The sequence below is a fragment of the Clinocottus analis genome, unplaced genomic scaffold (assembly GCF_023055335.1).
Source record: "Clinocottus analis isolate CAN_PGR_092001 unplaced genomic scaffold, fCliAna1.0.p SCAF_8, whole genome shotgun sequence".
NCBI lineage: Eukaryota > Metazoa > Chordata > Actinopteri > Perciformes > Cottidae > Clinocottus > Clinocottus analis.
In genome coordinates this window covers 2,327,406-2,352,537 of record NW_027176240.1, presented here as the reverse complement: position 1 = coordinate 2,352,537, position 25,132 = coordinate 2,327,406, and positions in this window count along the sequence as shown.

The window sequence follows — 25,132 nt, the reverse complement described above, 5'->3', positions numbered from 1 at the left end:
CTGTATGTGCGTTGCCTCTTAGTTTGACAACATTGCTGCCGGTTTGAACAACTACTTGACCTCCAGGTATTGCAAGTTGATGTAAACATCTCAGTTCAGTCGGTAAACACGGCAGAAAAGAGGCAGTGATGAAAATGTTATTTTTCGTCAACGTTTAGGGGAAAGTGGTTTGCAAGGTGGTGATAAGAGCGTAATGTTCGAAGCAATAAACGTCCAGAAACACCGCAGTGTAAGTGTTATTGTACACAATATGTACTGATAATAAAATGAACACACACACACACACACACACAGTGTCAGCAGAGTTTCTGCTCTCTCACCGCTGCTGAAGGTCTGATAAAACCAAAATGGCCGACGTGAACCTTTCAACATCGGCCGAGCCTCATCCTGAACATTCAAAACTCCAGAAAAAGTGAAGGAGCATTTTTAGATATTGCTATTTATTTCGGTCACAAATATAATTGACAGTCCAGGTAACACAACATGACTCTAAAGTTGGATGGCAATGACATCGTCAACTGGTGAGGTGCCACAATATACCAGCAAGAGAGACGCTGCCTCTCGTTAGGCAACATGCTCTGGCTCCAACTCGTCATGTGATTCTCGCCTCTTACTTTCAGTTTCGCAGACGATCACGTCGTTCATATAACGACGCTGTTGGGTTTAAGCAGCCGAGTTAGTCGAGTCCGTACAGACGCCGTTGGGCACCGACCAGACGTCCGGTTGTGTCTTCTGGGTTGTTTGTTTTTTTTTAAAACCACCCTGCGATTGTCAGAGAGAGTAATTCCTGGTCGGTTCTGTGGTGCCGGCTTACACTTCCCATTCACTTCTTTAAGCAATGGGCCATGACACCTTTACTGCACAATTCAAATGTCCAACCAGTTTGCAACAATTTCCGACTTCTGTGCAATGAATGCGTCACAAAGCAAAGAGGTTTTTGTCTCTCTGGTCTCTCCGCGCAATGAGGAACGTGTTGCATTGATACTTTAAACCAAGTGTGTGTTTGGTCACACCTGTGCTTAAAATAAACCGGTGCAGTGAGTGTTTTCAGAGAGCCTGTTGAATACATACTAGCCGGTTGTGTGTGTGTGTGTGTGTGTGTGTGTGTTTATAAAGTTTATCAGCAGTGTTAGCTCTTCAGTCACTGCTGCTCGTCTCATTAGAGCTGCACAATGTAAATGGTGTGCGAGCGTGTGCATGTTGCCAATGTTGTGTGTGTCAGTTTGTATGCGTTCAGAGTCTGCTGCGATGTGTGTGTATGTGTGTGTGTGTGTGTGTGTGTTCTCTCTTGCATCTTCATTGGAATTGAAGAAAAAAAACCGCTTCAAATGCAAATCTGCGCCGAAAAACGGTGCCAGTCGTAAAAAAAACACACAAAAAAACGGCAACATTCTCAATCGCCATTATTCATCTTCTCTTTATTTCCCTCTTCCATCGATGAATGACTGCAACCCCGACTCATCTGTTGGGTTGGAGTCCTGGCAGGAGGGAGCGATGAAAAGACCGAAAAGAAAAGAGAAAGGGCACGCAGTGAGCCCCGACGACAGCCAGGAAGAGAGAGAGGGATGCGGGAGATGTTCAATTAAGCTCTCCTTTTTGTTCGGGCGACCGGCGGTTCGTTAATCTAGAGGAGATAAATATTATACAGCATTGGCTCCATTCATCCCGCAGAAATCAATTCTCCCTTTCCCTTCCTTTCTGCCCTTCTTCTCTCACTTCTCTTTCACTTATTCAACAGGAGGAGAGGGGGGGAAAAAAAGAAAAAAGGTGTCAGAGAAAATGAATTGCTGCCTTTATAATAAGTGGTCCTAATGCAGATGAATGTGTTGGATCTCAGAGCAGTGAAGCCTCTCACCCGTCTGCCACCTCCTTTCATTTAGCTCCATAATAAACAGCGAGCGCGACTCCAAGCAGTCTTCCAGTGCTCCAGTCTCCTGCTATATACAGATATATATAGTTTATACTTCACACTGTTGCTTGGAGCCCAGTCAAGGCTTCACTGTAGCGCGGATACGCAGCTATTAGCTTGCGGTAAATACGTTTAAAAATCAGAAAAAAAATGACTCGGCGTTGCAAAGTCCTTTTGAGCGCTCGCTAAGATGAGACAAGGGCTTTTTAAAAAAAGGAAGTCCGTTCATCATGACCAACTGGACGCTCGGAGTTCAGGGAGGAAATACCAGGAAGACAAACATGTTTTATTCTTTAAATCATCCAATTTTTGCAATCCATTTACAATATATTGCGTGTTAGACATTAACTGGGTTTTCAGAAGGTTTGGGGTCACTTAGAAATGTCCTCATTTTTCAATGAAAACATTAAATGAATCAGAAATACACTTTATACTTTGTTAATGTGGTAAAAGATTATTCTAGGTGGAAACGTCTGGTTTTAAATGAAATATCTACAAAAGGTGTATAGAGGCCTATTTCCATCAGCTATCAGTGTTCTGATGCTACATTGTGTTTGCTAATCGCCTGAGAAGACTAATGGATGAGTAGAAAACCCTGAAACTCTTGAGCAGTGATGTCACACAGCTGAAAACAGTTCTGCTGGTGAGAGAAGCTATAAAACTGGTCTGGTTAGAAATCCCTTGAAAAAGAAAACCTTAACCTCCCCCTTAAAACCTGTGAAACCCCTTAAGCTCTTAAAATCTTTATATAAAAATATAATAATAATTTAAAATTCCTTAAAACCCCTTCAGCAGTGATGTCACACAGCTGAAAACAGTCCTGCTGGTGAGAGAAGCTATAAAACTGGCCTGATTGGAAAACCCTTGAAAAATCTTTACAAAAAGAAAAAGAAAACCTTAACCTCCCCCTTAAAACCTGTGAAAACCCTTAAACTCTTAAAATCTTTATATTAAAATATATAAAAATATAATAATAATTTAAAATTCCTTAAAACCCCTTCAGCAGTGATGTCACACAGCTGAAAACAGTTCTGCTGGTGAGAAGCTATGAAACTGGCCTGATTGGAAAACCCTTGAAAAATCTTTACAAAAAGAAAAAGAAAACCTTAACCTCCCCCTTAAAACCTGTGAAAACCCTTAAACTCTTAAAATCTTTATATTAAAATATATAAAAATATAATAATAATTTAAAATTCCTTAAAACCCCTTGAGCAGTGATGTCACACAGCTGAAAACAGTTCTGCTGGTGAGAAGCTATGAAACTGGCCTGATTGGAAAACCCTTGAAAAATCCTTTTTAAAATTTAAAAAAAAAAAAATGAACCCCCCGCCACCTTAAAACCTGTGAAAACCCTTAAAAATACATAAAAAAATTCCTGCAAACCCTTGTGCAGTGATGAAAACAGTTCTGCTGGTGAGAGAAGCTACAAAACCTTCTTTTGAGCGAGTCGAGTATCTGGAGCTTCACATTTGTGGGTTCGTTATTCTCTCAAAATGTCCAGAAAAAGAAAACTTCCACGTGAAACTCGTCAGTCGGTTCTTGTCCTTAGAAGTGAAGACGAGTCCGTGAGAGAACTCGCGTAGAAACTGAAACGTTTACGCTACCGTTGAGACACATTTTAAAATTAAACTATAACAAGCTAAAAGCAAAAGTTAAGTCATTATTTAAAAGCTAATATGAGGAACCTTCGCGCGGTGTTGCCTCCTTGTGGACAGACGTGGAAATGTTTCCCAGCAGCGTCTTTGCTTTTATTTTAATAACTACTTCATCCTGTGACATTGTAATCTGTACAAACTTCACCCCAAACCCCTCAACCTTCAGGCAACGGCTTCCCCTTCGCCCACAAATCCTAATTTAACCCCTTAGTTTCCAGCTCGTCGCTCCGGTGGTCGCTTTGCTTTTCTGGCCCATTACTTCACATTACTGTATCGGCTCGCTGTCAGTGCCCTTATCAGGGGTTTCCTGCAGCAACAGCAGCTTGTTTCAGCGGGAAAAACACCCAATACACTACCTGTGCAGCGTCAAACCGCAGACAGACCCCCTAAGCGACTGGCTGGTGAAGAAATTGGCGCATTAGGCAGCTAATGAGCAACATATTTCCCCGAGGACTTGGTAACGAGACCAAACGTCGAGCGAAAAGGACAAATCACGGACAACAGAAACGTGACGCCAAATGAAACGGATGCTTTGCTGGATGTGTGAATATTCGGGCTGAGCAAAGTTGAATTCTTTTATAACTGTGTCCATTCAGACAGAGTAGTTGTAGTATATAGATTTTTATATAAATATATTTTCAGGTGACATGCCAGTGTTGCGTTTACTGAATATTTCCAACACTTTCGCGCGAAAGCTTTTCAACGCCTCGTGCTTTTGCACAGACAATGTGGAGCTCGAAGAATTATTAAGCTGGTAATAGTCTGTTGATTAAATTATTAAAAAGCTGTGTGTGGCATGCAAACCCGCCGACACACACTCCTTCACAAAAGGCACACGTGCGCCGTCCTACAATCAAAACGCAGACGCACAACGCCCACGACAGCCGGTTCAACATCCATTGAGCTGCCGTGGCGAGGCCAAGGTGAGAGGAAGAAATGTCAAGTCAGTATTTTGTCATAAATAGACAAAGAAAACTAAATAACAGACCTCTGACTCGGTTTTTAAGTGAAGATTTGAGCACGCACGAGTACTGAAGTCCTAAAAAGAGTTGTGCAAAATATTTATTCTGTGATTTTTCCGAGCCTTTTAATGCCGCTTAGAAATTTCTGGAAGCAAAGTTTTGGAAACGCACAACAAGGTACGCACACAGCCCTGCAGCGATGCACATATGGATTTTAATTTGCATGACATAAGCCCATGAACAGACACACATAAGATGGGTGTGTTGACAGGTACACAATCAACACAAACACACTTTAAGGCAAAGAGATGTCACGCAGACGCACAGATTCACGCATCTCGCAGACACACACCAGCCAAAGCACAGCTGTTCAGCAACTTCCTGTCCATCAAACTGAAAGAATCACGTTATGCAAATACTAAGTCATTTTACGTTTTTGCATATCTTTGTATGTTGTCGAGTGAGAAAGGCCTACGGTATAGAAGGAGGAAGTACCACACACACACACACACACACACATACACACACACAACATCTTGGTGGGTCATGTGATTCTTGTTTCCATAACAACTTTTCCAAGATGTCTGCTCCTGGTTGTGACAGATCTGAAGAAAACGCTAAATATGAAAGCTTATTTATATGAAAAAAAGAGGTAAGATTGACCCTTTAAAGAGTTATGATGCTTCCTTCACATGTCCTTTAATACGTTCAACCTGCTGTGGGCACATTTGATGAAAATAATAAATCAAAATCATTGAGACACACATTGTGAATTCAACTTAAACATTAAAAACACAGGGACACATTTGCACCATATGAAAAATAATAATCTGCTTAGTCAAATTTGGCTGATTAAATGATATTTAGCTAACTTTTTTAAAATTCAATCAAAAGCATATTAAAGCAAATGTAAACCAAAAAAAAAAAAAAATCACGTTATAATTATAATTATTTAATTAATACCCTTTTTGTGACAGCATTGTGTGTGTGTGTTGTTGCATGTGGTCCATTTAGTCCGCGTCACGTCCCCATGAATTTCCCGGAAGGAGAAGTGGGTCCAAGTTCTTTTGGGTTAAAGTGAATAAAAAATGAAATAAAGATCAGACCTCATGCAGCGCGATCAGCCGGGAGTCTTGTTGGATGCTCAAAACGTAGACGCAATGATTCCCACGGGGCAGAACGTGTTCACTTCGGCGCCGAGTGCGGGTCAAAAGGAAGACGAGTGCGCGTATGGAGCATGTTCTGTAAGCCTCCGTGTTCACGTCACCTCTCCTCTGAACCGTTGCCTGCTTTTCTGCTTCCCTTTCGATCCCGTCGCCCCTCGTTCAGGCACTTTTTCACCTCATTTCCCTTCATCTTCCCTCCTATTTGTCTTTTCCATTACGCCCTCCCGCTCTCATCCTCCTCCCTGCACCACTCCGTCGCCTTACTTTCCACCTTTTCCACACATTTCTCATTATCTTCTCTCGCCTTGGTTTCTCCACCTCTTTCCTTCTCTTATTGCCCTCGTCAACACAGCTTCCCATTACTGACGCATTAGCGGACGGTGCCTTCGGCTGCAGCTCTCTCCGTTTGTCGAGAAGGGTCAGTGAGATTAAACCCAACGCGTTGTCGTCTGTTGTGTGGTTTGAACTCATTTTTCCTCTGGAAACATTTGCATTGAAGGCTTATAATGAGGAGAAAGAGGTGGAGAGGTCCATCATGGATAGCATGCAGAACATATCAAGTGTTATGACAGTAGCTGTGGTACTTTACAGCAGCACTTTGTGGCTGCAGAGAAAAACCATCTACACTTGTGAAGATTCCTTTTTAAAGGAGCCAGAATGTGATTTAACCACCATTATGAAACGGGTAAAACACCTTTGACTTCAACCATGAGATCCAGGAGATGTTCATACCTACTTCTGAAGGAGTGGCCACCAGAGACTGGAGACTCGGGTGCAAAGACAAGGGCTTCACTCCAGCGGGGTGTCGGTACAAAATAATGAGTCAGACGGGCAGAGGTAAAGAAATTATAGTTAAAAAGTTGTTGGAAGGAAAATGGTGGAAGCACGAGGGAAACACACGGAGGAACAGCTGGAAGGTCCACAGGAAACACACGGAGAGGACCAGAGGACCCGATGCAGCAGCCTGGGAGGTGAGGCAACCAGGCACAGCTGGAAACAATGAGGGCGGGGCTTAATCACATAGGAGGGAATGCAGGAGGGGGAGGAGCCTGAAACAAGACGCAATTATGAGATAGAAAGTCTTAATATCTCATGACTATGACTTTCTATCTCATGACTATGACTTTCTATCTCATAATTATGACTTTCAACCTCTTATTTTTGACTTTCTATCTCATAATTATGACTTTCTATCTCATAATTATGACTTTCAACCTCTTATTTTTGACTTTCTATCTCATAATTATGACTTTCTATCTCATAATTATGACTTTCAACCTCTTATTTTTGACTTTCTATCTCATAATTTCGACTTTCTATGTCATAATTATGACTTTCTATGTCATAATTATGACTTTCGATCTCATAATTTTGACTTTCTATCTCATAATTTTGACTTTCTATCTCATAATTTCAACTTTCTATCTCATAATTTCGACTTTCTATCTCATAATTATGACTTTCAATCTGATAATTTCGACTTTCTATCTCATAATTATGACTTTCCATCTCATAATTTCGACTTTTTATCTCATAATTATGACTTTCCATCTCATAATTTCGACTTTCTATCTCATAATTTCAATTTTCTATCTCATAATTTTGACTTTCTATCTCATAATTATGACTTTCTATCTCATAATTTTGACTTTCCATCTCATAATTTTGACTTTTTATCTCATAATTAGGACTTTTTAATCTCATAATTATGACTTTCTATATCATAATCATGACTTTCCACCTCACAATTTCAATTTTCTATCTCATAATTTCAACTTTCTATCTCATAATTATGACTTTTTATCATAAGTACTACTTTCTATCTTATAATTTCGACTTTCTATCTCATAATTTTAACTTTCTATCTCATAATTTCAACTTTTTATATCATAATTATAACTTTCTATCTCATAATTTCAACTTTCTATCTCATAATTGTGACTTTCTACCTCATTGTATTTTCTTTTACTTGCAGGAATGGACTTCCAGAGGAACACAACAGCAAAAAGTGACAACAAAACCAGCCAGAAGGTCAGGACGTGACACCTTTTCATGCTTTTTGAGTCACAATTTGAAAACGGGTTGAAATCTTCTTTGACAACTGTTTTTTTTTCCAGTGCAGGGTCCATAATATTTGAGCTCCAGATGCACTGAAGCGTCGAGGACGCTTAAAAATTCCCTTCCAACCGTTTGGGTGTTAAAAGTCGTGCACTTTAGAGGCGGCCTCTCTCTCGCAGGAACAGATGCTGAGCCGTGTGACTCGAATGTAATGATACCACACGAGAGGAGCGAGCGTGTGGGGGAGGGGCGGTGGTTTCATTAACTCCCGAATCATTAGCCGAAATTTGGATGCCGAGTTAGCTTGTAGCCATTAATACCAGATTAGCGTCTGACGAGCGCCGCCGGCCGCGACCCGAGCGGGTGGAAGGAACTTCTCGCGTCGTCTTTATCGACGTTCACTTTCAACGTCCAGAAAGTTCATATATGCGTGAAAGCCAGAACAAAAAGAGGGCTAACAATAAAGAGAATGGAAGAACAGAGGAGACGTCAAACATTTGAAGAGCCGTAAATGATGTTGAGAGGAGCGCCGGCTTTGATGTCTGTGAACCAGTGGAGACATCCTTAAGAGGCATTTATAATTTTCAGGATTTTTGAGCTCTGAGCTCAGCTCAAGGTTTCGTTTCAACATTCGAGGGGACGCATTAAACGGGAGATGGAGGTGGGGGCGAGGGGGTCTGGACGACTACCCTCAGGATATTTCGAGTGTCAAAACCCATTCTCGTGAATTTTAGGAGCGTCAATTCACGCTGGAAATGTCTTTATTTATTTAAAGGGAGGCAACCGGGGACAACTCCCAAAATGGAATTGAATGCAGCGAAGCTCTCCGGCATACATGTAACGCCTTCAAGTATGTATATCTCTGCTGAGTCGACACACGGCCGCGTGTACCCGGCGCTCGGCGGCTCGATGCCGGCCGCTACCGCGTTACGTATCGGGATCCGTCTCCAGTGTAAGTAGCGATGGAGAGAGAACCAGCAGACCCTGAACCTGCTCTCTCCATTAACATAGTCAGCAGCTGTGAAAGGGCAGAGCGCGGGCCGCCTGCAGATTTATCAGAATGTCACCGTACGCCACATTAGCCGCCCCCTCACACACACACACACACACACACACACACACACACACACACACACACACACACACACACACACACACACACACACACACACACACCTTTTGCAGCCGCGACACCTGGTTTTCGGACTGATCTGTCCGAAGCGGCCATCTTACTTCGACGAGTCACACAGGTCTCGCACAAGAGTGTTTGTGGGTGTTTGTGTGTGTGTGTGTGTGTGTGTGTGTGTGTGTGTGTGTGGTTCCATGCACATGTTCTCATTTGCATTGGCTTTGTTTTTCTACCCTGAGTTGCTTGACTGAAAGACAAATAAAGGTCCACCAACACCTGCGTTTCCGCCCTGAAAGCAGCCTTCAGCACATCAAAGACGTCTGGCTTGTGCTCTGCAGCCTTCCTAAATGATTAACCACTCTCTTTAATCTCTCTCACACACACACACACACACACACACACGCACGAACACACACACACACATACAAACCTTTCGGCGGCATCAGTGATTTCAACTGTATCAGTGCCAGGATCAAAAATGAATGGGTGTCAGAGGGATGCTGCAACGTCTTTTTAAGACGCTTTAATTCCAACTTTGCATTCACAAAGATCACAAACAACAACCTTTTGAATGTTTTAACACTCACATGTTGACGGATGTAGCTTTTTTTTTTCGCTTTCAAAGAAAATATTCGCCGAACGCGTTTTTTCATTTGTCCACTTTGAAGCGTCAGTCTGTTTGAATTTAAAGACGAAGAACACGGCGAGGGATGCATGAAGTTTGGGCTTCATTTAAATGCCGTGCGCTTTGTTTCAGTCTGACATGTTAAACCTTGTGTGTCGGAGCATTAATGAGCAATGTGTGTCTGATGGATCACAAAAAATGGTAGTAGATGCAAAGAAAGCATTTCTTTTCACAGGATTTAGAGGATTTAGAGGCTTTTTCTGCGACTGGGATGAATAAACAGCTCATCGTCTTTGTGAACTGCTCCCCAAAAAGGCTTCGTTTTACATTTTCACTTTCACTCTGGACTGTGAGACACACACACACACACACACACACACACACACACACACATCTTGACTCTACTTCTTAAACATACAGAGTTAATGTGCCTTAAACCAGCCGCTCTGCTGGGCGAAGACGCCTCGGGTTACAGTGGGCAGTAAATGTGCCGCAGCACTCCTGGGTCATTAAGTCCGGGAATTAAAAATAGGACCTTGGACTTGAACGCATGTTTCAGGCGGTGTGGTGCAAAGTGAGCTTGACTAAGACAACACAACCCCAGAGACGGCAGAGCAGTGTGCTGTGTCAGCGCTCTGCGCTCAGCCAGTTCAGCGCACTGACGCATGCTGACCGGTACAAGCCAGAAGCAACCAGCAGCTGCTCTGTGGATGCACACACGCTTTTTAAATTGTTTTCTTTTTTTTGGGTCGTAATTTAATTTTTTGGGGGATGGTATGGGGTCATAATTAGGATTTTTTTTTAGGCGGAAATGGGCTTCCATATTTTTTCAAGTCAAGGAAAGGAAAAAAAAGACAACAAAAAAAAAAGTTGATTTTTTTTTTTTTTTGGCCTTAATGTTTCTTTTTGGGGTTTAATAATAAAAAAAAAATTGGTCCTCATTTTTTTTTTTGGTCCTATTTTTTTTAATTTATTTTGTCCTATTTCCTTTTTTTTTGGTCGAAATTTATTTATTTTTTGGTCATAATTTTTTTTTTTTAGGCAGAAATGACTTGCATATTTTTTCAAGTCAAGGAAAGAAAAAAAAGTCAGTTAATTTTTTTTTTTGGTCCTAATGTTTCTTTTTTTTTGCTTTATCTCTCTGCCTCCCGTGTCCCACGAGTCAATTAGTTGGCGCTACACTTATTTCCAAATACCTTTTTTTACCCTTCAACCCTGGAACAATCTTTCGGTTTTGGGAGAGATTAATCAGCGTGACCTCATCTTTCACATGCTGGTTGTGTGCCGCATTTCACATCATATCAGACTGGAAAGAGAAAAACAACATTGTTCACACATTTAACACCCTCATGCTTTTACTTTGTGTGTGTATCTTTGGATGTATTATCTTTGTTATTCCATTTTATCACCTTTTATCATATTAAAAAAAAGAATCCTGGTCAGGTGTTGGAAATTAGCATTGGCTACACTGTAAAAAAAACACCTGTGAAATTGACTGTGTCTGTAAGCAGCAACCTACTGTAAACTATTTCCCAGTAAAATACTGTGTATTTATTTAAATATTACGGTAGTCAACACTTCACTGTAAAAAATTATAAAAACACAGTAGCGCTGTGGGAAAATCACAGTAACCAAGAATCTATTGTAAAAAATGTACTGCAGAAAATGACAGTAACTAAAAAATGACAGTAACTAATAATCTACTGTAGTCATATACTGTGTTTTTTTACAGTAAGTTACTTGTCAATGGCTGCCAGTTAATCATTGTCAATTTCGCAGTGTGTTTTTTACAGTGTAAATCCACTCAACAGTGCATCTGGTTTTGTTTTGAGCATCGATGCTAGGACTTTTAATGCCATTATGATGTCCACATCAAATAAATAAAGTCAAGCAAGTGTTAAAAGGTCACTCTGATCCTAATGTAACCTCCATTTAATTTGCTTTGTGTGCATTTTATTTCCATGGTGGACACTCCGGTCGTTGTTTGGGAGATATCGTAGCGGTCAGAAATCACCGACATGATTTCAATATGAAGGTCGGTGTGGATTTTATTACCCCGCCTCCACACCATCAGGGACTCGGGAGGGTGTTGTTGAATCTTTAACAGCACTATCAAAGAGTATCAGTCGGTATTGGTCCGAATAAGCAGCCGGTAACACACACACGCCCTTGATAACAGAAAACAGAACCACAGCCAACAGTGCATACATATATATTTTATGGCACTGTTTAAAATACTAATCTTGAGGCTCCTCAAAGCGATTCATAAGGTCTTCAAGTCTCAAATAACGTGGTTATCGAGAGAGAGTCTCTTCCACCGAGCGCAACGAGCTTGAAGGCTGATGTGCCGCTTACAATTGAAACTCTGATTGTTATAATGGCGTCAAAAATGTCCGCATTTGTAAAAACGAAAAAAGGATTACATCATATGAATGATTGCAAAGAGTTCCCAATCAAATAAATCAATCGTTCGCTGAGGAAATAAAATCAACCACAGTGAAACATTTAGCTCACAGCTTTGTTTTTTTTCATGATAATGATACTTGTGTGCTTCATTATGCGGTAACGTAACGAGCTCAACGAACTTCAAATGACGCGTTCGCAAACGTCAACCGACATCGTGACTGTATTATCCCGTTAACCTTCCGGCAGAACACCTGCGAAATGGTCATATTTAAACCGTTAAATGGGATTATTTGGAATCAGTCATTTGTTTTTGTTGGTAGCGGGAAAAATAATCGTGAGGTGGGGGAGCACTAATTGCTGTCGGGTAAAAAAAAAAGTCGTGGTTGTTTATCCACTCAGCTGGTATATCTGTGGAGAAAAGAGTTCCTCAAGAGGATTGGTCCCAGTACAGATCAGACCCAAGCGAGCTGGATGGTTGCGAAACAACTTTCTGCCTCATGTCAGTTTGCATTAAGTCGCTCATTTCGATCAGCTGAGCTCAAACTCATCAATCTCGGGCGGCGCGACGCCGCTGCCGGCGCCGTCGATACTGCGACAACAGCGTGGGTCGGCGGTACATTTGTCATCGCGTGATCCATAGATATCTGAGCTGTTCTCGCCCTCACGCAGTCATGTGGGAGGTGGAGGGCAGTTATGAATGACACCTTTAGGCTCAGTCTCAGAACAACTCTGCCCATCACTTCTCTCTCGTCTTTCTTTTTTTTCAGCTTGTAAAAAAGAAAGCCTGTGCACAGAATCACTATCCAGAGGATGCTTTCAGTACTTAAGAGTAGTGAGGGTGTCGTGAGTAAATCCGTCTTCAGCCTATTAGACTTTGCCTCTTAGCCTTAAACTAAGCCTTACCCCAGACAGTCTAGCTGAACATTATCTTCCATTTGCACTTAACCAAACAGAAACATTTGCTGCCATTGCTTACTTTTAAGCTCCGGCATCCAACATGTAAATGTGGGCTTGAAGATCAATGACTGAGGCTTGGTGAGCGGCCCTGTGGGGAACCCTCTAGTGTCGCTGTCGGGATGAGTTTCCAGGTAATTTCATTGTGTTTGGGCTGTGCTTGTTCGGGCCCCCGTGAGGTGTGTTGATTCTGCCATGTTGTGATTCGAAGGTACGCCATTTTCACTTCATTTTTTTTTTTTTTTGTACAGCAGAGACTTTTCAACAGGTTTATGAACTTGTGATCCGCGCAATTTAAGTATCGACGCCCGCCGTGGACGAGAAGGAATATCTCTGCGGGTTGTTGCTGCCGGGCATCGGTTAAAAAGAGCCGCTCGTGCCTCTGCAAAGGTTTCGAGATCCAAGCACTTTGATATGCGTTGAATGGCCCCGGGCTGCTGGACGTCGGGGGTAGTGAGGGGGGCGTTTGATTTGTCTCGGTCGGGATATCGACCATCGGGTTGGGTCAACTCAGCAACACTGTGCTGCCTTTCATCCATCTTCCTCTGCACCCCCCCCCCCCCCACACACACACACACACACACACTCCTCTGCTGCACAAATGTAAAGAGAATGAAAATGTCTTCATCACTGTTCCACATGCAGCTGATTGCATCTTGCAGCACATGCTGATTTATGCGTTTTACATCTACTTTCAGCGCAGTATCATGACAGTTTATGAAATAGTCACAAAATACAGTTTATTGGTTCTGTGTAAATGCACACAAATTGTACTTTTTTGTTTGTTTTTGTGTTGCCCAGCATTATTTTGGTCCACATATTTGACTGTAATCCTTTTGAACCTTTTCAATCTTTCAAACCAACCAAATGAAACTCATGTAAAATATGGAGTACCCCAGAGCTCTGTTCTTGGTCCTCGGCTTTATTCTCTTTATATTTCATGTTTTGGCAAAATGAAATCCATGAAATTCATTTCCACTGCCACACTGATGTTACTCAGTATAGTCATACGTAAAGGTGAACGATAATCCCCAGATTATGACGGATTTTTAAGGTCCTCAAACAAACCAGTTGGGTCACAGTAACTCAACAACGAAGTGATTTCTTAAAGTTGGACAGCCAAGACTCTCAAACCTGCAGTCCAGTACCTCCTCCAAATGGATTTAACCAAAAAAAAACTCATGTGAATTACGTTTTTAGAAGTAAAATATAGTTCACAATTTTGTTGGCAAAAGTGGTATTTTGTCACTTTGCCTCACAAGCTGTCAAGTTGGTATTCGCTGCATTTGCTCCTGTCAAATTTTTTAGCACAAATTATGGTGACTTAGGAGTTTCATACCGGACAAGTTGAATGAAATGTGGGTACAGTCCTACGTGTTATGCTGCCACACTCTCCCCAGGAAAGCTTTGCAGAGTGTTGATAACGCCACAGTCGAATAAAACTGACTCACCAAGTCACTCTTGACTTTTTTTTCTTTTTTTTTTTGCAATGAAAGTTCTTCATGAACTTTTTCCCTTTTTTAAACACCTCAGTGTTTACGGTCACATTTCCCCCCAATACCTGTTGCAATGGAGGTAAAAAAAAAACCTGCACCAAAGGAGGAGAGGATAATAAACGATGGAATGTATGGATGGAGAAATGGAGGAGGGGGGGGCAGGGTAATCCTGTTAGCCGGCTAATCGCTGTGGATACAAGGTCTGGGGACACAGACAGTCAGACACATGAATCTGCACCCTCAGCATCACCACTGTGAGTGTGTGTGTGTGTGTGTGTGTGTGTGTGTGTGTTTCTGCAAGGGCGGGGTCTGGATATCCATTACCCATTATCATCCAGGGCTCTTGGGGATTACTGTGAATAAAGAGAGAGAGCGAGAGGGAGAGAGAAAAGGAGAGAACAGGGATTTAGCCTTATATCCTGTAGCTTTTTTGCTCTGCTGTCCGGCTCACCACACAATCATTCGGCTGACGGCGACGACAACGGGAGAAACTCTGTCGGACGTGTTGTACGGCAGAAGCGGTAATTGAAAACTTAATTCAAATGTTTCATAAATGTGCAGCGTGCTCGCAGTCTGAAAAAGCCACCTCGACGTCCTCCATCTAATCCAGATTGAGGAGCCCGACCGCGATAACTTCCACCAACGATGGCTTTCGTCAGCAGTGTGGTGAAAACGCTGCATCACAAGTTTCTATATTTTTCATGAAGCGGATAAATAATTGGCAGCAGATGGTAATAATCTTCTGGGCGAGTCATCAACATAAAACAAGTCCTCATGCTGTTTAGTTTAAGTTCAGGACTTTTTGCTGATCTTTCATGCTGATTAGTCGGACAAACACACACCAGCATATAAGTTTCATTAAAGTTGGAAGGTGCAATATGTGGGATTCAGAGCGTTGATATGCAAACACAATTTGCTATGTAAAGATATAGTGGATTAATGTCTACGTGAGCTGAGAATGAAGTCGCTCTCCTTCTGCGTGTGTGTGTGTGTGTGTGTGTGTGTGTATGTGTGTGTTTGCAAGCTCAGTTCTGAAACATTCAAAAAGAAAATATACTTTATGTGGGCATCATTTGGGAAATATTGTCATCTCAATGATTAAAAGAGAGGGAAGAGAGGTTTTTGCACACATGAATAATGACTGCTCTCCCTCAGCTGCAAAAAGGCCATAGTAATTTAAAATTGTGACAGTAGCCAACATATCAAAAATGAATATACTTTGCACTGTAGATTCATGTTGACATCATGTCCCCATCAGCATACTCTGTTTCTTTTAAACGTGAAACTCATCTTAGTCCTTGTCTTTGTAAACCTAACCATACATTAACGTTCATAATAATCACTTTTGGTGCAGTTTTGGGACTCATTTTGAAATGACATAATTTAGGTATGAGGATTTAAAACTGAGCGGAGTTACAGTACGTTCAATGAATACGACAGAAATGATTCATATAATGAGTTGTATACGCATATACGCTCAACCCTAATAGCAATTTGGTACGGACATCGATGTCTCCCTCGGGATGAATTGTAATCACTTTGGTGATCTCTTTACTCTGATCTAGCGTCATCGTCAGGTCAAAACCTCAATTTGGGCGATACTTAGGTTTATGACTGAATACCTGCAAAGCTAATGACGTTCCCATCAGCCGTAGCTGTGCCTTGTCTTCAGGGTCCCAATTAGCACATGTTAGCATGCTAACATCAAACCTGCTGAACACTGGCATGTTAGCACTGTCATTGTGAACATTTTAGCACGCTAACATTAAACCTGCTCAACATTGGCATGTTAGCACTGTCATTGTGAACATTTTAGCATGCTAACACTAAACCTGCTCAATACTGGCATGTTAACACTGTCATTTTAAACATGTTAGCATGCTAACATCAAACCTGCTGAACACTGGCATGTTAGCACTGTCATCGTGAACATGTTAGCATGCTAACATTTAAACCTGCTGAACACTGGCATGTTAGCACTGTCATTGTGAACATTTTAGCATGCTAACATTAAACCTGCTGAACACTGACATGTTAGCACTGTGATTGTGAACATTTTAGCATGCTAACACTAAACCTGCTGAACACTGGCATGTTAGCACTGTGATTGTGAACATCTTAGCATGCTAACACTAAACCTGCTGAACACTGGCATGTTAGCACTGTCATTTTAAACATGTTAGCATGCTAACATCAAACCTGCTGAACACTGGCATGTTAGCACTGTCATTTTAAACATGTTAGCATGTTAGCACTGTCATTGTGAACATTCTAGCATGTTAACATTAGCGTTTAGCTCTGTGCCTAAGTACAGTCTTACAAAGCGACTTCTGGTTTTGTTTATACTACTGCTTTTATTTATTTTTATGAGCTCAACAGTCAGCACTTTCATGACTGAAACCCGTTACAATAGTCAGGAAGAAAATAAGCATTGGTAATTTAAAGCCATTAAAAATACATATGCAATGTGTTGCCTCCGAAACAGGATGAGAACAGCGAACCGGGCATTTTAGCTCCACGCAACAACAGAGTAAAATTGTGTTTAATTGTGTAATTTATGTAGGATTTATGTGTAATTAAGGATTAGTTCTTTTGCTTACCCCTCCGAGACAAACATTGGGTCAGCGTGCAGTCAAGCGAGAACATAAGAGTTCAGCCCTGCGCTCAAGGACATGCTAACACAAATCAATAGCGATAGTGACCTGCCAGTTCACACCATCAGTCTAATGCTGCCAGCGCAGAATGTATATGCATCCTCTTAGATAACGCTATCTTTTCTGCTGTAAAACATGTGCTCATCGCCATTCTGCAGGCACAACCCTCAGTGAGTGACGTTCTGCATCTGTTCCAGCTGGTAACATCAAGGACACACACACACACACACACACACCGAACAATGACTTTTAAACAGTGTTTATATCAAACCTCAAGTTATTCCAAAAGCGGGAATATCATTTGAATAAATGAATACAGTTACTTAGTGTTGTTCAGCATGGCAGTTCATGCACATAAACAAAATTACATTCATATTTCATGTGTTGGAGCCACCGTGTGCTTAACGTGCCATATTGCAGATTTCGGGGCTTTTAGTGAAACTTGTTCGGTAGTGTGAACCCCAAAAAACGTCTCGAACACTCGGAGGCAGCCCGTGTGCAGGTAAACACAACATAGACACAAAAATACTGCGTTTTCGGCATGCGCGTGTGTAGAAATTTATCCAGATGTTTCCTTGTTCATTTATTTTGCACACACTTGTGACTGAAAGTCTGTCATGGAGGTCATTGGAGATCTCAGTATATTGGCATCACAGTTTTTTTTTTGTTGCCTTGAGCCATCATTTGTGTTTCCTTGTGTAGTTTTGAATCAAGGCAGCAAAGGAGCCCATCTGCCGTGCATCTGCGATTGCTTATAATTATGCATTATGGAGTAAATGAATACTGCATATAAGCTCGTTCTGCAAATCCTCGTTGTCTCGAGGTTTGCCAGACCTGTTGTGCATTCGCAATTTTTTGGGTTTGTGAGATGAAAAATCTGGATTGGATTGGCAGGACAAGAGACAGCTGAAGAGTGGCTGCAATAAGAGAGGAAAATGTGTGTGTGTGTGTGTCACAGTAAGTCCTTAATACATTGCCAACAATAAAACAACAACCTGTAGCACTACATTTGAATTGAAAGTGTTCTAGATGAGGTCAGAACTTTCTCTCCAATTTGTAATTACGAGATCACAGTTGCTTCCAATTTCACATTTGTAACACTCGTGTTTCCCGGCCCTGTCGTCAACCCTGACCTCAAGTTTTTTTCGCAAATCCCTGAAGTTTTTACTCCCTCTTTGATAAGACTTTTAATGAGTCCACGGCCCACGCTGGCTCTGTGTGTACTTCGGCACAGCAGTGCTTTGAGCACATGCTGATGTCAAGCCGTTACACTGTTCACCACCGCAGTGCTGTCGTACCCAAATTTATTCCAACTCATGTTGAGAAGGGACTCCAATGTGTGCGCCAAAGTTTGCGCTAATCCATCCAATTGTTTTTGAGACTTTTTTTACACAAAACACAAACGTCAACCTCTTGTTTGCGCTTGAAGATTAATTGTCTCGGCACCGGGAATCTATACACAAAATTCCAAGGCGATCCATCAAGCGGTTGTCGAGATATCATTGTGGAACAAAGTGCCGCCGTTACGACACAGTATCCTCACTTGGATTTAAATAAACCTCGTAATGCCTACAGATATGGCTGTAAGTGACATCCAAAAGTGTGAAAATAAAAGCATCGGAGACCTGCAATAAACTAACGTTTGGCTTTTGATTGGCCTGCTACTGCTGTGAATGTGAAAGGAGAGAAAAGACACCTGTAAGTGCATGTAGGATGGAATAAAAATAGTCTTTAAGTACCTCCAATTTACATATACTGTCTTCCAGCTCATCTCAGCTCCCAGTGCCATGTGCCCTTATATCTTTCAGGAGAAATTACTCACCCAGAGCAGCCACCTACATTCAGAAAGTGGTGAGTTATGAAATGATTGTGCTCCCTTGATAGCGCCGTTCATCCAGAGTTTCTCTTCACAATAAAGAGTCCCTCGCATTGATTTAGCCAAGTTCACGCACTGCATCTGACAGCCATTTTAATTGCCTTTTTCAATCCTCGTTCAAATGGTGCCTATTTCCTTTTGATTATGATATAATAACTGCTAACTTTGTCTGCTCTGGGAGGAGAGAAAGGTGTAAAAAAGAAAGAAAGAAATGACACGAGATTGCTGCAGAAAATAGAACTGACTCGCTTCCCTGTCGTGTGTGAGATGGCGCCATCAATAAAATTAGCTGGGAGACAGGTGAGGGACAGCGAAGCCAATTGGTGGGACGTTGTGATGAGCTGAAGTTACTGGTAGACTGCCAATCAGTGGGGAACTGGGTCGTCCTCTCCATTACAGAGACGTGAGTTATGTTTAACATTAGACTTTAGAAGCTCGAATAAAGATAAATGGTTGGTACCATACTGAGGAGAGAGGAAGAAAAAACAGAAGAAGAAGTGAGACAGCGGAATAAATTCATGCTGTATACCCTTCAGAAAACGTGAGGACAAAGCAGAATGGTAGCTTGTCACTAAAATGTGACAAGTAACCTTATACATATAGTTTGCATATATAACCTAACTTTTTCTCAACCTGAAGAACGATTGGCTCGAAAAGGCATTGCTGCTGTTTTAACCATGACCCAAGACAATGGCGCCAACAAACCAAAAGGCCAAAGCGAGACGGATGAATTGTGGAGATTGTAGCTGCTAATATAGTGAAGATGTCGCACAGCAAATACAGAGTTCATCCAGTTAGCAAAGTCTTGGAGACATTCGACGACCTTATTGTGAGATGGTGACAGAGGAGTGGTGTGTCTCCTGTTTTGCCAGGTGTTGCTTTGACCTTCAAGTCCTAGTTGTAATTGTCTTGGCATGCTCTCGTGTGCTGATCTGACACCCTTGACCAAGTTAAGACTGTTATTGTCCCTCAAGGTCTGGTAAACTATCAGAAATGTACCGATCATAAGGTATCAATATCAAATATCTCCTATCAGAGCTAAGCACTCATGCTTCTCCCAGAAAAGAAAAGATGAATCTAATCTCAGAGGAAACTCTGTGATATTGCACAGAATATCTCCCAACACCTTGAATGCTCCTTCAAATTGGCTCATTTGCAGTATTTTGTTTCTAAAGTGGTTTTCGTAATTCATCGAATTACATTTCAACCTGCCTGAGAAATAAGGAAGTGTGAAATTTTAAATTATATCTCTGTGTTAGGAGGATGGAAAATATTCATTGTATAATTCAGCGGGACCAAATTCTTAATTGACTTTTACTCACTATTTGTACTGTGAACATTCACCTACTGGTCATTACCGAGGCTCTTGAGGTAGAACGTATGAATGCACGAGGGATTGTCTCTGATAGTGAAGTTCAACCAAGATGGACGCAGGGTTGGCGACACATCCTCAAGTCTAAGCAGCAAGTTTACAACAACAGGATCAAGCACTTGATGATTTGTGTGTTGAACTTTTGAAACCTTTGCATAACAAACAAAAGTCCTCTTGTTTTTATTTGGCAAATGGCAAGACTGTATGTAAGAAGTGGACGTAGTCACCGTGATGTCACTCACTGGTTTGTGGATGGTTTTGAAGCCTTGAAGTTTGTCATTTTGGCCGGCGCCATCTTGTTTTTTTTTGCAACCATGCGTGACTCCGCTAAGTAAGACCTTTCTATGTGACCGAAACACTTACAATTAACTTTAATGCACAACGTGTGGCTTGCGAAAACAAAGGCAGGGGTCAGGTCAGAGGTTATTTGCTTTGTCAGTGATGTAAAGCAGGTCAAGCACACCTGCAGAGTCACAATAAACCCCCAATGGATCATCCCATGGTATGTCTTCTAGACCGCATGCAAATAAAAGTATTATACCATTTATTCACCTCTAACAAAGAGTCACTGGGGCATTTAAGTTGATTGAGAATGTTTGCCAAATAAAACAGTAATGATCTATAAACCTTTCTGAACTACTAAGGATGTAGATTAGAGCTAAAAGTTGGACGCAATGCTTTTTGGTTGTCGTTCTAAGAAGCCAATGGTGACTGTTGTTCGGAGGTGAGACGTTAGCAGCAGTCTCCAGTGTCAGAGAGATCGAGTGCACACTCAGACCCTCCATTTTAAGATTCAGCCAAACTACAAAAGGTATGAGAAGTGCCTTGCATCGTGGTACCTTTACAAAACACCCATTCATGAGTGGTGCAGGAGGAAGGAGAAGACGGGGAGAGCAGGTACTGCGTAGTAACACGCAGCTTGTATGTTAAACTGAACCTGCTTCAAACAGGAGACTGGACAGGGATGACCAACACTTTCAGCTCAAACCGGCTATCCCACAGTGCCATCTGTGGATCAGTGTGTGAACACCATCCCCCTCTCTCCAAAAAAAAACTTGAGACTGCCCTTACATAAGTGATCTATAAACCTGCAGTGTGAGTGGCTGCCTTATAATACCCAAGCTGAGATGATGCTCAGCTGTGTGGATCCCGCCGGGGAGGCAACGCGAGCTCGACCCGCTGCGCTGATTTACATGTGACCCACATCACTGCACCAGTTCTGTGCCGCCGAAAGATCGAGGGGGAGTGAAAGGGATTGAAAGAAACACAGACGGAGAGGCTGCACACACACGTACAGTAATGCTGCCCGTCTCTGATGCAGTGAACCCAATCCCATCTGTTCAAGGAGGATAAATTCTGGCAGAGGGAATTTATCTGTAGCCAAGATTTATTTACTGGAAACAACTTTTGGTGGGTTTTCTTCCTCGAGCAGTCTGTCTCTTTCTTCTCTTTTTCACTCCTCCCTCATGCTGTTTTCTGCCTCCCGCCGTGCGTGTTGTCCTGCAGGTTCTCTGTGCAAGCTTGGCCAGGTCGATAGCCACTAATGAAAGGCGCCTTTATGAAGGTGTCAGCTGCTTTCCCTCACCGGAGCAAGCAGCTCTAATTTGAAGTAATGGTTATTGGCTAAGCCATTGATTTATTGAGCTGGTGATTAGTGCACTGTATCAGCACCCACAGAGGAGGGGAGGGACGAAGGCGGGGAGGGAGATGCAGTGCAAAAGATGGAAGGCAGGAGTCGAGGAAGACGTGGTGTCTGATGTGGATGCGTGCTAAGGCGGCAGATAGAGGGGAAGATGGGAAAGTATTTGTCGCTGTGTTGCTATGAGAGAGTGAAAAACAAGATAACAACCACACGCTCTGTCAATGTCAGCCTTTATCATCGCTGTCCTGTTTCTTCTTTTGTGATCCAGCTTTTGTGCCCGGATAAAATAAAACCCGACGAAGTGAAACATGTTATGTCCACTGTGCAGAGGTTTACTCGATCCCCAAAAATAAATAAACCTAATATGTGAACTGGTGTATTCAGCCTTGGCTAAGCCACTGTTCACCACTGCTTCTCCATCAAGCCGTCGGAGTCACATTGGAGCCCACACTGTCACCAACTGCACCGCCTGAATAAAGATAATCAAATTTCCTGGAAGAAAAAGCAAAAGCAGAGAGAAACAGGCAGAATATATCAGGATGTCAGACTGATTCAGCAGTGAAAACAAGTTAAAAACATCAAGAAGACAATCAGAAGACAATAAAACTAAGGAACAACACTGTTCCTGTAAAGCCGGGTATGTCTTCTTTGCACTGATGCAATAATTAAAAAGCATCATGAGTATCTATTAAGTATACCTTCAGAAGCTAGCATCAGCATAGCATTGATATGCTAAAAATACCTTGCTATCGTTAGCTCCACCAACACATTCTCACCATCTACTGCTCGAAGGCAAAAGCTTCAAACATGATGCTCCAGCTTCAGTTTTGGACGTGTCACAGTTGTGACAAGCTTGTTGAATGCGTTGTGTTTCTTCAAAATCAACCTCCGTCTTTACAGGAGGTTAAGTTTAGGCAAAACAACGGATCAGTTCAGGTAAAGAAAAAGCTATTAACTTCACTTGCTGGTGACACATGCGACTAACGATACGATCAAGTCATGTGACTAGTCTAGATACATGTGCTCTTTGCATTTCTGTTTTTACTAATTCAGCTGCTCTGACCTTACGTGGATGGGTTTGCATTGGAGTCAGAAAAGACCAATATTAGAGACACTAAAGGGTGCCTGCTCAAGCACTATTTAAAGAAGGACCTGGATCAGAAACCAAAACCTTAGAGGCCTAAAGACAGCCAATGGTCCACCACAGAGGACCCTACTGTTGCAGCCTCAACTTCTTTCTCCAGTCTGTGACACACTTTGAGAATAATTTAAGTTTGTGTCCATATTTCCAGCAGGTACAAGTCTAAAAAGTATTATTTTCTCACCCTCTCCCCCTTCAGTCCACATAATATTGCCTCTCACACAAAATACAGTTTTGGTACTGCTCTCCCCAGTGGTTCCATTGGAGTATGGCAATCTCATGTAGCACGCGTGGCGGGGGGGAAATAAATTCATGAATGGATTACCAAATGTCTCGTCTTGTGTCGGGGGAGGGGAGGGAAAGAGGCCTCTGAATCAGAGTCTTTGTGCAAAGTGTCTGTTTTTGTGGCTGCAGAGTAATGGGAGAAATCTCCTCTGAAAAACTGAAGGATTAGCCTAAAACTTCAAGAGATAACCACTTTTCCCACAAGCAATTCCCAAAAGTGCTCTTGACTAAAATCGTAACATTTGTTGGAATAACCATTGTTCCTTTCAATGGCGGTTTGGACACATTTGTAATAAAGTCGTGTGGTTGGGACCGCAGCGCCAGAGCAGCACTTGGAAGAATAGTTTGTCATCAATTATTTAACTCCTAGCGATTACGGCTCCAAAGGTATAAGGAAGTAATGATACAGCTGGGAGGACAGTTTTCAAGCAGATGAATGGTTTTACAGACTTCCTAGAACGAGAGCCCACACTGAATATAAATTTAGAAAAGTAGAAACATACATTTGTATGTTTACATGCACATGAGAATGTCTGTAATCTGGTTATTCCTATCCAAATCTCCATGATGATACCTTTTTCCAGATGTACTATCTATCAGCTAAACAGGCGTTCACACCTCAGCATTGTCTCTCTCAGTTTCTTTTTTTTTACAGATGACTTCATCTCAATGATTTGAGGAAGGACCCAAAGTGTCTGACTGATACTCTTTGACAATGTGCAGTGTTGTTATGCTATCATTTGGCTTCTCAATTCAACCCCCAGTAATGAAAACATAGTGATATATCCACCACTTCAACAGGCGTCAGGCCATCCCTGAAGCCGAGATGATGTGATCATGTTGTTTGTTTTCTGATGGATTACTGAACTGACTCGTAGACACACCTGTGCAGACGGCAAAGCCGTGATCAGAAAGCCAACTTGTTGAATTGTTTGTATAGACGTTGATTACATTTAACTGATCTGCCGGAGTCAAATTTCTTTCACAGTGGCAGTAATTGCAAAATAGGCTTAAGTGCACACTAGATTGGTGCTGGCGGGGTGCAGCTGTGTAATAACAGTTTTAAAGCGTGTTGGTTTCTGGAAATAGATGTGTCGCTTCACAAAAGGGCTTTGCAAAGAGACCGGATAAAGGTCTGTCCAAGCAATGATCCTGTACAGTTACAGCCAGGTCGGAGAAGGGAAAAGCTACTGACCTGTACTTCTGGAGATTCATCTTGATCGAACCAATCTTTCCTTCTAATTCCAGAGAGTAATCACAGCCTTACCCTTTACAAAGGTCTAGAATCAGTACGAAAGGTCGAGAATCTTCACAAAAGGTCGAGAATCCTTCGAAAGGTCTAGAAACCTCACAAAAGGTTGAGAATCTTCACAAAAGGTCTAGAAACCTCACAAAAGGTCTAAAAACCTCACAAAAGGTCAAGAATCTTCACAAAAGGTCTAGAAACCTCACAAAAGGTCTAGAAACCTCACAAAAGGTTAAGAATCTTCACAAAAGGTCTAGAAACCTCACAAAAGGTCTAGAAACCTCACAAAAGATCTAGAAACCTCACAAAAGGTCTAGAATCCTCACAAAAGATCTAGAAACCTCACAAAAGGTCTAGAAACCTCACAAAAGGTCTAGAAACCTCACAAAAGATCTAGAAACCTCACAAAAGGTCTAGAAACCTCACAAAAGATCTAGAAACCTCACAAAAGGTCGAGAAACCTCACAAAAGGTCTAGAAACCTCACAAAAGGTCGAGAAACCTCACAAAAGATCTAGAAACCTCACAAAAGGCAGAGAAACCTCACAAAAGATCTA